The sequence below is a fragment of the Biomphalaria glabrata genome, chromosome 12 (genome assembly GCF_947242115.1).
Source record: "Biomphalaria glabrata chromosome 12, xgBioGlab47.1, whole genome shotgun sequence".
Classification (NCBI taxonomy): Eukaryota; Metazoa; Mollusca; class Gastropoda; family Planorbidae; genus Biomphalaria; species Biomphalaria glabrata.
In genome coordinates, this window is record NC_074722.1 from 38,204,069 (window position 1) to 38,215,895 (window position 11,827).

Consider the following 11,827-nt stretch of genomic DNA (forward strand, 5'->3'; position numbering starts at 1 on the left):
ATTCATAGAGCCTATGCATCTCTTTTTTTCTTCTTAAGATGATTTTTTTTCTATCGAGTGCCGCATTTAAAAAAATAGGGGACGGGGGACGTATATATATATATATTTATTTATTTATTTATTTATTTATTTATTTATTTATATATATATATATATATATATATATATATATATATATATATATATATATATATATATATATATATATATATATATATATATATATTTGTACTCAACGTAGATGTTATCCTTGTGACTGCTGTCACATTCATTCACCATCGACCTGATCTTACACATGCTTGTTTAAATATTGTAAACAATCCATAGCATTGTATGTGGACCAAAATAATGTAAATATTTTTGCAACGTTTTCAAAGCGTGAAATAGTAACTTTTGGCTTTGACTTGAACCTCTCTTTCAGGTCATACTTTACTTGGAGGTGTGTACTCTGGAGCTTAATCAGCCTTTGCATTAAGTCAGTGATTCCCAAAGTGGTCTATATAGACCCCCAGGGGTCTACAAGGACTTCCAAGGGGTCTACGGAAGTGAAAAAATAAATTAGGGAACTCTGACTTTAAAATGGGGGTCTACGATAGTGGATCTCATTTAAGCATGTCAAGACTTTAAATTTATTTTCTCATCAGTGATCTGTACTTTAGCTAAATCTTTGAATTGTAAACCTGTTAGTTGAAAGAATTTTGTTTATTTTTAAATTTTAACATCTTATTTACTTATTTTAATTAGCTTAATTGTATATATGAAAGTAATATATATATGGCCGAGTCTAGCAAGATCTATAGAAGGTACAGTATTGGTTATTGGTAATATGTCATCCTTCCTTCCCTGTCAAATAAGCTATTTTATTTGAGCTTTTTAAGTAAAAAAGTTTTAATTTAAGTCGCTATGAAAACATTTAAGGGGGAACATTATTTGAGACACCCAGGACCCCCGGTTCGGAAGTCAAGCCCTTTATCACTCAACCACCGAGCCTCCCACTATGAATATACGGAAACCCAATTATTCTTTTCAATTTTATCTTTTATTTTCTTGTTTTTAAATTTAATACAGTCGCAACACTTGGCACAAGTTTAGCTGTTTGGTAAGTTATGTAAACCAGCAGTTCACAAACTGTAGTCGTCGTACCTCCATAGATGTTACGCAGTAAGATGAAAATAATGAACATTTTTTAAAATCTAAAAGCATGCTTATCCAATGATGGGAAGCGTGGTCGAGAGGCTAAGTGCGCCTGAATTGTGCTTGGCTTGGCTACCTATGAATGGGGCTCGAGGTTCGAAACCCGACTCGGGCAGAGTTGTGTTTACTGCAGCACGGAAACGCCTTTGTTTATTAATCAACACTTTTCTCAGTACTGTTTTGAAGTATTTAGTTTGACATCCCAACCATATGTTTGAAGACATTTTTGAGATGAATATTCCCAACTGGGTATTGAGCCCGAAGCTTATATCAACCCAGTCTGTCTCTCTGGTAAAATGTTTGAACGTTTATCTCCCATTTCTCATTCTCGGATCAAGTTAGAACTTTGCACAATTATTTATTAAACCTGACAAGACATGAATCAATTTAAAAAATTATCAAATTAGGTACTTAATTTTTGGTGATTTATTATTTTGTTTTATATCGAAATAAGGAAAATAAATGCAACTTAATGGTTATTTATAGATTTCATCCCTTCATTGTCATTTGACACGTTTTTTCTCCCTATTCCCATTCTCGGGTCAAGTTGTATTTTTAGCATAATTATTCATAGTCGATGACAATAGACGAATAAATCGAGAAATTAACAAATTAGTACTAATTAATCAATTTCGTTCTTTGAAACCGCAGCTGAATTTTCTGTTAGCAATAATTTTAATTTCATTTTTTTTTAGCATAGGAGGAGGCAGAGGAAGTAGCCGTGGACCAGCAAGTAGCTACACTGTGCAGAATTTTCAGTCCCAGCATGGGTAAAATATTGTTGCAACTCTCGTCTAGGCACTCAACGAATAGGCATGCAACTCAACACAGTTTAACAGGAAATAAATACGTGTGTTTATTCACTAGGACAAACACACAACACCCTTAGGCTTCCTCAGAGTCTTACTACTAATTATACCAGTCCTTTGTTACGAATGTAGACCAACGACAGCCTTCCCCGCTTCGCTCCAGGCCACTACTACAACCCTCAGGCAGCACAAAAGTTGGCCTCTTAGTTTCCCACACATTCAGACTCTTCACAATCCCTGATGCACTGTTCTTCTCTCCATTCTAGCGTCTTCCTGTTTACGTTCAACAGTGCGCTAGTGCGCACCTCAAGCACTGGTGCAAGGCAGGGTTACAACAATATTTTGCCTTAACATGATTTTATTAGATCGTTTACAATTAGTTTACATCAACTTACGCTGTCTGTTTGTGTGTCCGTCTGGTAAAAGTTTGTACACGTTATATCTACCACACTCAATTTCGGATCAAACTGAAATTGTGCACAATCATTTCCTTTTACCCGACAACACAAGAATTAATTTTTAAAAAAGCTGAATCAGTCCACTTTTTAAGTCATAGTCTAAGTATTAGTGAACATAAACCTTAAAAGTAGGTCGAGACTTTAGAAACAATAGGCATTACAAGCGTCCATGATCATAAGCTCTCCTCTAGCAGAGTGGTTACAGTGTTGAGAAGGCTTGAGCCATGAATTTGAAATAACGTAGTCGTGCCTCCTCACATTAATTGATTGTTATAAATGCATTTTATTTTTAGTCTAGATCTATTACACATTTACTAAGACTGGCCCAAACTGCTAATTGATATAACTATGCTGAATCTAAACTTTTATATATATGTGTCATAGGGTGTCTTCCCCAACTAATGGCAGGTACCCATCAGAGGCACCCAAGAATCCCAAAATAAAAATCCCAGTCTTCCCCGGGAATTGAACCCGGGACCCCAGGTTCAGAAGCCAATCGCTTTACCACTCAGCCACCTCGCCTCCGTGAGGTGTGTACTCTGGAGCTTTAATGAAGTTAATGGTTGGGAAATTGTTCTTTAATTAATTTAAAAAAAAGTGTTTTTCTCAGTCAAAGCACGGGCTTCATCTGTTGTTACACTCGCCATCTTGTCCCAAGCTAACCCAACACTTTCAACACAGTTCTTCATAGTATGAAATAAGTATTGGTCTGAGTTTGTAATTTATTGAATTCTTCGAAATATTGCCAATAAGAATAATCTTCGTTTACCTTAAACTTTTAAGAATGACATGTAGAGACAATGTTTGTTTACCTTCTTTTCATAACAGATAAGAATCAGAAATTTAAATGATTTCTATAGATATTTGCATTTTTTATATGTATAAACTGTGGGCAGATCTGATTTCTGTTGGCCTCCGCGGCGCATAAAACACTCCGGCGGACCGCACGTGGCCCGGGTGTTGTAATTTACGCACTCCTGCACTCTAATCAAAAGTGATTATTCATTTTTATTAGTTTCGTAGCTTTATTTTGTATCTTATTATCTTTCTTTTAGCGACTTGTGGTGGGGGTAGGGGATTGTCACAAATTAATTTAATGTTGGGCTAACAAAAGTTAAATAGAGTTTTAGTTTAGGGATTGTTCGATGTATAAAAATTTCTGTTAAAAGACCCTATTGGGATTCCATGATATGTTTATCATCTATCCCTTGGTTTCGGTCTTCATGTTGCCAAGTCCCTCCCCTTTTTCAGATAAGCAGCTGCTATTAAGGTATGTGTGGTACTTTTGTCCTTTCAATGTGTCATAACAGAAGCGCGGTGGCTGAGCGGTAAAGCGGTTGGCTTCCAAACCAGAGGTTCCAGCTTTCTCTTGAAGACTAGCCCTTTTATTCTCGGTATCTATGGGCGCCTTTGAGTCCACCCAGCTCTAATGAGTACCTCACACTAGTTGGGGAAAAGTAAAGGCTGTTGGTCGTTGTGCTGGCCAAATGACACCCCTGTTACCCCTGTTGCCATATGCCACAGAAACAGATGACCTTCACATCATCTGCCCTTATAGATTGCTAGGTCTGAAAGGGGAACTTTTTTATGCGTCATAAAGGGGGATGTAATTTGAGTACAAAGTTCTCTACATTTTGTGAATAACCTTGACCTATCTACAATTGTGTGACAAGTATTTTGTGTAGTTTTTTATTGCTCTATATATTATGCAATCATCTGCAAATAACCTGACTTTTTGTTCCTGAATTAATGCCATTTGGTAGGTCCTATGTGTATATTAGAAACATCAGTGGACTTCCTTGAGGCACACCTGTGTATTCTGTTACTGGAGCTTATTGAGAGCCAGAACCGTAGTGATGGGGGGAGGGGGCAAGGGGGCACGATGCACTGGGCGCCACACACAGAAAGGCTTCAAAAAATACAATTATTGTAGATATTTTTGTTAGGTAATACATTATAAGGTTATTTGTATTGTATTTAGTACGATTCTCTCTCTCTCTTAATCAGGCCTTTTCCAAACACTGCTGAATACACACATCAAGCTCAAGAACTTGACAACTAGAGTTCCAAAATATAGTAGTACAACACAATTGGCAGCACAATAAACTGACTTCAAATGTTACACTGTACATCACCGTACTGCCGTACTAAACTAAACTACTGTCTCTATATCTCTTCCTGGATTGGTACGTTTTACTCGAGGACTCCACTAGGACCGATTGCATGGTCAACAGTCCCGGCCTCCTCGCTGTCCTATACTGAAATTACACTACACTACACACCCTGTCTCTGGTCCACCAAGGCTTCTGATCACATGACCGCAACACGGGCCATATTTGCGTGCAAACTTCAAACCAGTATTGTCCTTTGTCCGTCGACATAGTAGGCTAAACTGTATTACTGGCCTGTGTCACATGTGTCAGCTGATTGTACACAGTTAACTCTATCGCGTCGCCAATAGGATTACAACAGTAGGCCTATTATTATTAAATACATTTTATCAACAAGTCTATATTTCTATGTGATGTTCATGGGGCGGGGGGCGCCAATAGTGTACCTTTAGCCGGGTGCACGCTTTGCTCACTACGCCTATGTCAATAACGATGTGCTCTTTACCTGGATAAATCCTTGGCGCCATGAAGCAGTAATACCACAATGTTTAAGTAAAAGTGATACACTTTAGATAAGACTACTAAAATGATATCTCTGTTACAGCCCAGGGTGAAGAAGACGTGACTAAAAAAACTAAAGTTAGTTGAAAAAGAGCTGGCAAAGTTAAAGATAAAGTATGCTGTAAGTTATTTGACTAATTTCATGGTAAGATTATTAGTCTATCTACTTATCTTATCTTATCTTTGATAAAAAAAAAATGGGCGTGATGGCTAAATCTGAAACTAGTGGTCTTGAGTTCAAGATCCGATGAAGACGGACTTTAAATGTTTAATGGATACCTAGCATTTGTTGTGGATAAGTAAAGATGTTTGCCCCGTAGATCTGAAAGGTTTACATTTGAACCCATTAGCTCCTTCGTTCTGCGGTCGGGAACTAGTCCTAAACCGTTTTAGAACTTTTCGAAAGTCCCCTTTCAATATGCTTGCTTTATACTTTTTAAATTAGAGATTTCTACAAGTCTCGCTGCTACAAATTTTAATTTTAAGATAATTCTACTCTTTCATATAAACCATTTTCAATCTGGAAGATTCTTTTCTTTTCTCTATTTTTTCTAGCTGTAGTTTTTATTTTTAAAAATATGTTTGAATAGAAGAAAAAAGCTTTAAAAATTTTGAGTTACTTCCCATTGATAAGGATTGCAAAGATGTTTCTGGTAACCGGAGAAATATTATGTTAAAGCTCTTTAAAACTCTAAACGTGTTTGAGAAATTTGTTTAGAACTTTGTCTTGCCAATGATATTTAGATGTAGCTTATACCTTCCAAGACGGTTTATATATTTGAAATTGTCCTTTTTTCAGGAGCTGGAACATTCTCAAGAGATAAAGAATAAGCAGCTTAAACAAGCGAAGGACGTAAGTTATATCTTTTACTATCGAAGCGTAATTATATTTTTTTTTGTAATCTATAAGATAAGAATTAAAATTTGAAACAAATATGTTTTAACATAATTTAACATAATAATTTTCACAAATATGTTTTCTCTTCAGAATCGAAAGATGGCTCTGAACAAGAAGGACCAAACAATGGAGGTAAAAAGAGTTTTAGAAATATCAAGAAAGTGCAAAATTCTCTTCTTAACAAAACATTGATGGAAATTGTAAAAAACAACAACTTTAGACTTTGTTTATAAAACACATTTTTTTCCTCCAGCTTTTAAAACGAGAGTTTCAAGAATTAAAGTAAGTATCTAGCTTCACAATTAGTCTCTCATTAGCACTTATTTTGTTCTATAAATTAGCCCAAGTAAAATCTGAAAAAAAAAAACAAATAGTGTTTTATATTTACTTCAATGAATTTTTTTTTCTAATCTCACTTGTCCTCCTTGAATGTTGTCCTCCTTGAATGTTGTCTAACTTGAATGTTGTCCTCCTTGAATGTTGTCCTACATGAATGTTGTCCTCCTTGAATGTTGTCCTCCTTGAATGTTGTCCTACTTGAATATTGTCCTATTTGACAGTTGTCCTACTTGGATGTTGTCCTACTTGAATGTTATCCTACTTGAATGTTGTCCTACTTGAATGTTGTCCTCCTTGAATATTGTCCTACTTGAATGTTGTCTTACTTGAATGTTGTCCTACTTAAATGTTGTCCTACTTGAATATTGTCCTACTTGAATGTTGTCTAACTTGAATGTTGTCCTCCTTGAATGTTGTCCTCCTTGAATGTTGTCCTCCTTGAATGTTGTCCTACATGAATGTTGTCCTACATGAATCTTATCCTCCTTGAATGTTGTCCTACTTGAATGTTGTCCTCCTTGAATGTTGTCCTACTTGAATGTTGTCTAACTTGAATGTTGTCTTACATGAATGTTATCCTACTTGAATGTTGTCCTCCTTGAATGTTGTCTAACTTGAATGTTGTCCTTCTTGAATGTTGTCCTCCTTGAATGTTGTCTAACTTGAATGTTGTCCTCCTTGAATGTTGTCCTCCTTGAATGTTGTCTTACTTGAATGTTGTCCTCCTTTAATGTTTTTTTAAAATCATTCTATTATCCTACTTGAATGTTGTCCTACATGAATGTTATCCTATTTGAATGTTGTCCTCCTTGAACGTTGTCCTTCTTTAATGTTTTTTTTTTAAATCATTCTATTTCTAATTCGATTATTCTTTTTCCTGGTCTCACTTATCCTACTTAGATGTTGTCCTGCTTGAATGTTGTCCTTCCTGAATGTTGTCCTGCTTAAATGTCCTACTTGAATGTTGCAACACTTTAATTTTGTCCCCCTTGAATGTTGTCCTACTTAAATGTTGTTTTTCTTTCTTTCCTTTTTTTTTTAGAGAAGCAACAAACAACTGAAATAAATCAGCCAAATGTTCCTCATTCTTCGAGGACTCCCTTTTGATTACCCGAGGCACTCACTTGGATGGCTGCCTGGTCGTGCGGTTTGCGCGCTGGACTGTCGTTCGGATTTATCGACGGTCTAGGGTTCAAACCCTGCCCGCTATCATCCCCCGTCGTCCCGCGGGAGGTTTGGACTAGGAAGTAAACTATCTTCAACTCTGAAGGAACATCCGAAACATGTCAAACAAAACAAGCCTGTCATTTTGTTGAAGACTAATGCAAGGCCTTGGGAATTGTTTGTAAGGAGGAAGAAAACACATGTCATTTTGATATGTCCAAAAATAGAAATGCATCGCACCATTGAACTCCTATGTTAGCTTGTTGGTTTTTTTTTTGGTTAGTTAAATATATTTAAATGTTTGACATATGTTGGTAATATTTTCTAAATGTTCATATTATCTCTGGTTATATTCTTCTTCTAAATCTGTTTTCTCATTCAAAATTGTATACTTGCATATTTATATTTGCTTGTATATTTAATGAAAATTGAAATGCTAATTGTTGTTAATAAAAATAAATAGCAGCCTTTACAGAGAATCATTTTATTCATTGCTTAACTCTTTCTGTCCTGATTGATGATACCATCGTTGATGTGACCCCCAAAAATTAACTTAATTTTTTTTTTTTACTTTATTTGGTGTTATATAAAAAAATCTATACCATTTATAATATTTTCTAATTAAAACCAAAACATAATTGAAGTTTAATCGTAACAGGGCAGAGAAATATAAATGGCGAAAATGAATAATTAAATCTGAACGCGGAAAATAATTATTTCTGGATAACCTGTATATCATGTAATTAAATAGCCCACTGAACAAAAAACTATTCAGAAAATTTTCCTTTAAAACATAAGCAAACTAATGATAAGGCTTGTCTACGAGTCCGAAGATTAATGAGGAATGAAGTATTTCCTGTGTTTACGCAGCCCCAGCTGTGACCTACATACTTTGCCATAACTAAATAATGTACAACAGACAACTTTTTGATGTGAGAGAAAAACAAATTACCACTGCGATATGTTAAGATGTTAAGGTTATCTGTTTCTATGACCGATGGTTACCAAGGATGTCATGTGGCCAGCACAATTAACACACACCATAAATTTCCCTATCTATCATAAGTTACGCATAAGACTCAGGGGCATCATAGAAATACCGATATTCGAATTGCCAGTCTTCATCAAGATTGGAATCCTGGATCCCTTAGTTTGGAGGCTAAGTGCTTTACCACTAAGCCACCACACCTGTTTTTCCTATGAGATAATCTCAACGCTTGACACATTTTAATGTTTTTAATTGAATGAAAAAGATACCCATCATTAATGTAAATAGTTAGACACAGGGCAACTAACTCTGGCCGACGGTTGACGATGGTGTCATGTGGTCAGCACAAGGACAAACCACTTTACCATTAAGAGTTTGGTGGTCTCAGGGGCAGCCTAAATAAGCACAGTCTTCTCTGGGATTCGAACTCCAAGACAAATCTGTTCAGTAGCCAAGCGCCTTAACTCTTAACCACCACGCCCAGCGTGGAAAATGCGTTTGCTATTAACTAGTGATTGGTGTTTAGAGAGTGGTATACACATCTCTAACATTACTATAGCGTTTGTTATACTTTCATATAGCAATGTGTGTAGCTATCATATAACTTGAAATGGTAGACATATATTGTGATGGTTGAACAAATAGTGACACTGTCCTACGTATTTGTAACTAATTTTAAAATATCTTTAATGTCCAAAGTATCTTTTTGTAATATTAATTGTTATATACATAAGCAGCATAAAAAAATAGAAGAGTCACATTGTGGCGCCCTATCCTTAGCACTTCAATTATTTCTTTTTAAAAATTATGTGTCGTTGGTTTTAGTGGTAAAGGCACTAATGCATAATCTAGAACAGATTTATATAAGTGTTCCTTCTTACTCCTAACGTTAGAGCTTGGTGCGAGTTGCCAGAATCAGGAAAACATACGACTTAGTAGAGTTGAAGTCTGCAACTAATAAGATAATATAAAGATACAGATAAGATAAGGTTAGGGATAAAAATAAGATGAATATAAGATAAGATACATGAAAAGACAGGATAAAAGGTAAGCTATAATGAAAGATTAGTTACAATAAATGAGATAAATTATAAGATGAAATCTTGAATGAATACGTTGAAACATATGATGATAAGTGATGATGACTGATAAAATATGTTGTAAAGTTTAGCGAAGTTCCCCTTTCAGACCTTGCAATTCATAGGGCAGGGGATGCAAAAGTCATCTGTTTCTGCCTATGGTTAACGAGTGTGTCTTGTGGCCAGCACAACGACCGAGGGCTTTGATTTTTCCTCAACAAATGTCAGGTACCCATTATAGCTGTGGGGGGAAGGGGGACTCAGAGGCGCTCAATAGTTCCGAAATTAAGAATTCCGGTCTTCACGAGGATTCAAACCCGGAAACTCCGGTTAAGAAGCCAAGCGCTTTACCACTCAGCCACAGTGCCTCGGTAAGATGGTAAATAAGTTAAAGTTATATAAGTCATAGTCAGACCATGGTCAGACTACTTTTAATTTTCTTGTAAACTGAAAATAAATTCACAAATATTTTCTATTTTGTTTTGTTTTTAATTAGCAACTTCCATACTGTAGTCAGCTCAGTGGATTGTGATACAATCTCTATAATGGGCCTCTCTCTCTCTCTCTCTCTAACTCTCTGTCTCTCCATCTCTCTTTCTCTTTTTTTGTTTGTGCCTCTGTGTGTGTGGCGGGGGGGGGGGGTATCTGTGAGAAGGTTTCCATGTTACCATTACACTCTCACCAAAGACAGCGCCTCTCATGTCATGATTCGAACTTAAATCCCCCAGGGTAGCTTCTCGGTTTTATCTGCCACTCATGTAACAAATCAAAGATTTTTTTCTTGGAATTATGGATATCTGCCTCTGTTAAGATAAAACAGAAAGCCATAGATGTAAGATTGTTTTCTTGAAATGATGGGATATCCACCTCTGTTGAGAAAAAAACAAAAAGCCATAGATCTAGATCTCCTTCTATGATAAAGCGCTTTAAGCTATCGATCTAATGGAGTAGTTGTCTTTTTTACTATTCAAAGCGCTCTTCACCACAACTTGACAGCATCAAAAGTTGATGTTTTGAGAACAGAAGGAGGATGTTTCTGTATTGTTACATCAGAATGAGAGTATTCACCTTGTAGAGTATTGCATCAGACATAAACAGTGACGACACTCATTTAAGAACGAACATCCCAGTTTTGTTTCTTCTTCTTCTTTTGAAAGAATAGAAAGAAAAGAGAAGTGTTAATATATGGCAGAAAGAAATAAAATAGAGAGAAAGAAGGGGACGACTAAAGAATGAGAGAAAGAGGTGATGAGTAGAATTTGATGAATTTAATAACATAAGAAAGAGGAGGGCATTACATGAGGATTGGGAGCTCTTAACTATAAAGAGGGGGGGGGGGTAAATTAAGAAGGCAAGAGGCGGGCTTTATTATAGATATACAGAGAGAGAAAGCGATGGTAAGACAACATAAAAGAATGGACAGGCCTGTCATTGGGAAAAATTTATATTCAAGGCAAGAGACTGAGAGGAATAGAGAAGTACGGTCAACAGATCTTGTGTGGTGCCCCAAAGGTTCAACAGACTTAAGTTGAAAGTGAAGGAAGATGGCCTGAATGCTGAGAGTGACGGAGTGAATTAAAAATATAGAAAGGAAAAGAGGGAAGAAATGAAAGGAGGAGAGGGTGAGCTAAAACTTGGAAAGGGAAAGAGGGGGTGGGGGTGGGTTTAAGGCCTCAGTCATCCAGTAAAACAACTTTTTCGGAAGGCTCTCTGGACAGTGAGAACACATCACTGACCCTTATCAAGGTGTTTTTGTTGTTATGAAAGGGAATATCCATTCATTGAATCCTGACATAATTCATGCATGGATTACCTTTCCGTTCTTATATAGGTAGGGGGGAAATGTCTTTTTTTTTACTTGTTATTCAAGCGTAAAAAGAAAAATTGTAATTAGTGAATATGAAGTTATTTAATAGAGGCGCGGTGGTTGAGTGCTATAGCGCTTGAGTTTCAAACTGAGTGGTCCCAGGTTTGAATCCTGGTGAAAACTGGTAATTTTAATTTTGGGCTCTTTAAGCATTCCTTGTTATCCCTGCGACAATGGACTCAACGCTCAAAAGCTACGGTCTGCAGGCTTTTTCAGTGCACGGACCAAAGGTTTGGAACTCACTCCCCATTGATCTCAGACAGACAACATGCTACACCACTTTTAAGAAGAACATTGAGATCTATCTGTTTAAAACTTTTTTTTAGATTAGTTTGTCATTGTAACCCTCGTGTTTATGT

General features: G+C 36.3%; 1 long non-coding RNA gene across 1 annotated transcript; it reads left to right on the top strand.

Moving 5' to 3' along the window:
* Positions 1-5,182: 5,182 nt before the first annotated feature.
* LOC129922194 (uncharacterized) lies at positions 5,183-6,203 on the top strand. The gene is made up of 3 exons (XR_008774171.1): positions 5,183-5,278; positions 5,933-5,986; positions 6,122-6,203. It is a non-coding gene; the product is annotated as an uncharacterized LOC129922194 (long non-coding RNA).
* Positions 6,204-11,827: the final 5,624 nt, after the last annotated feature.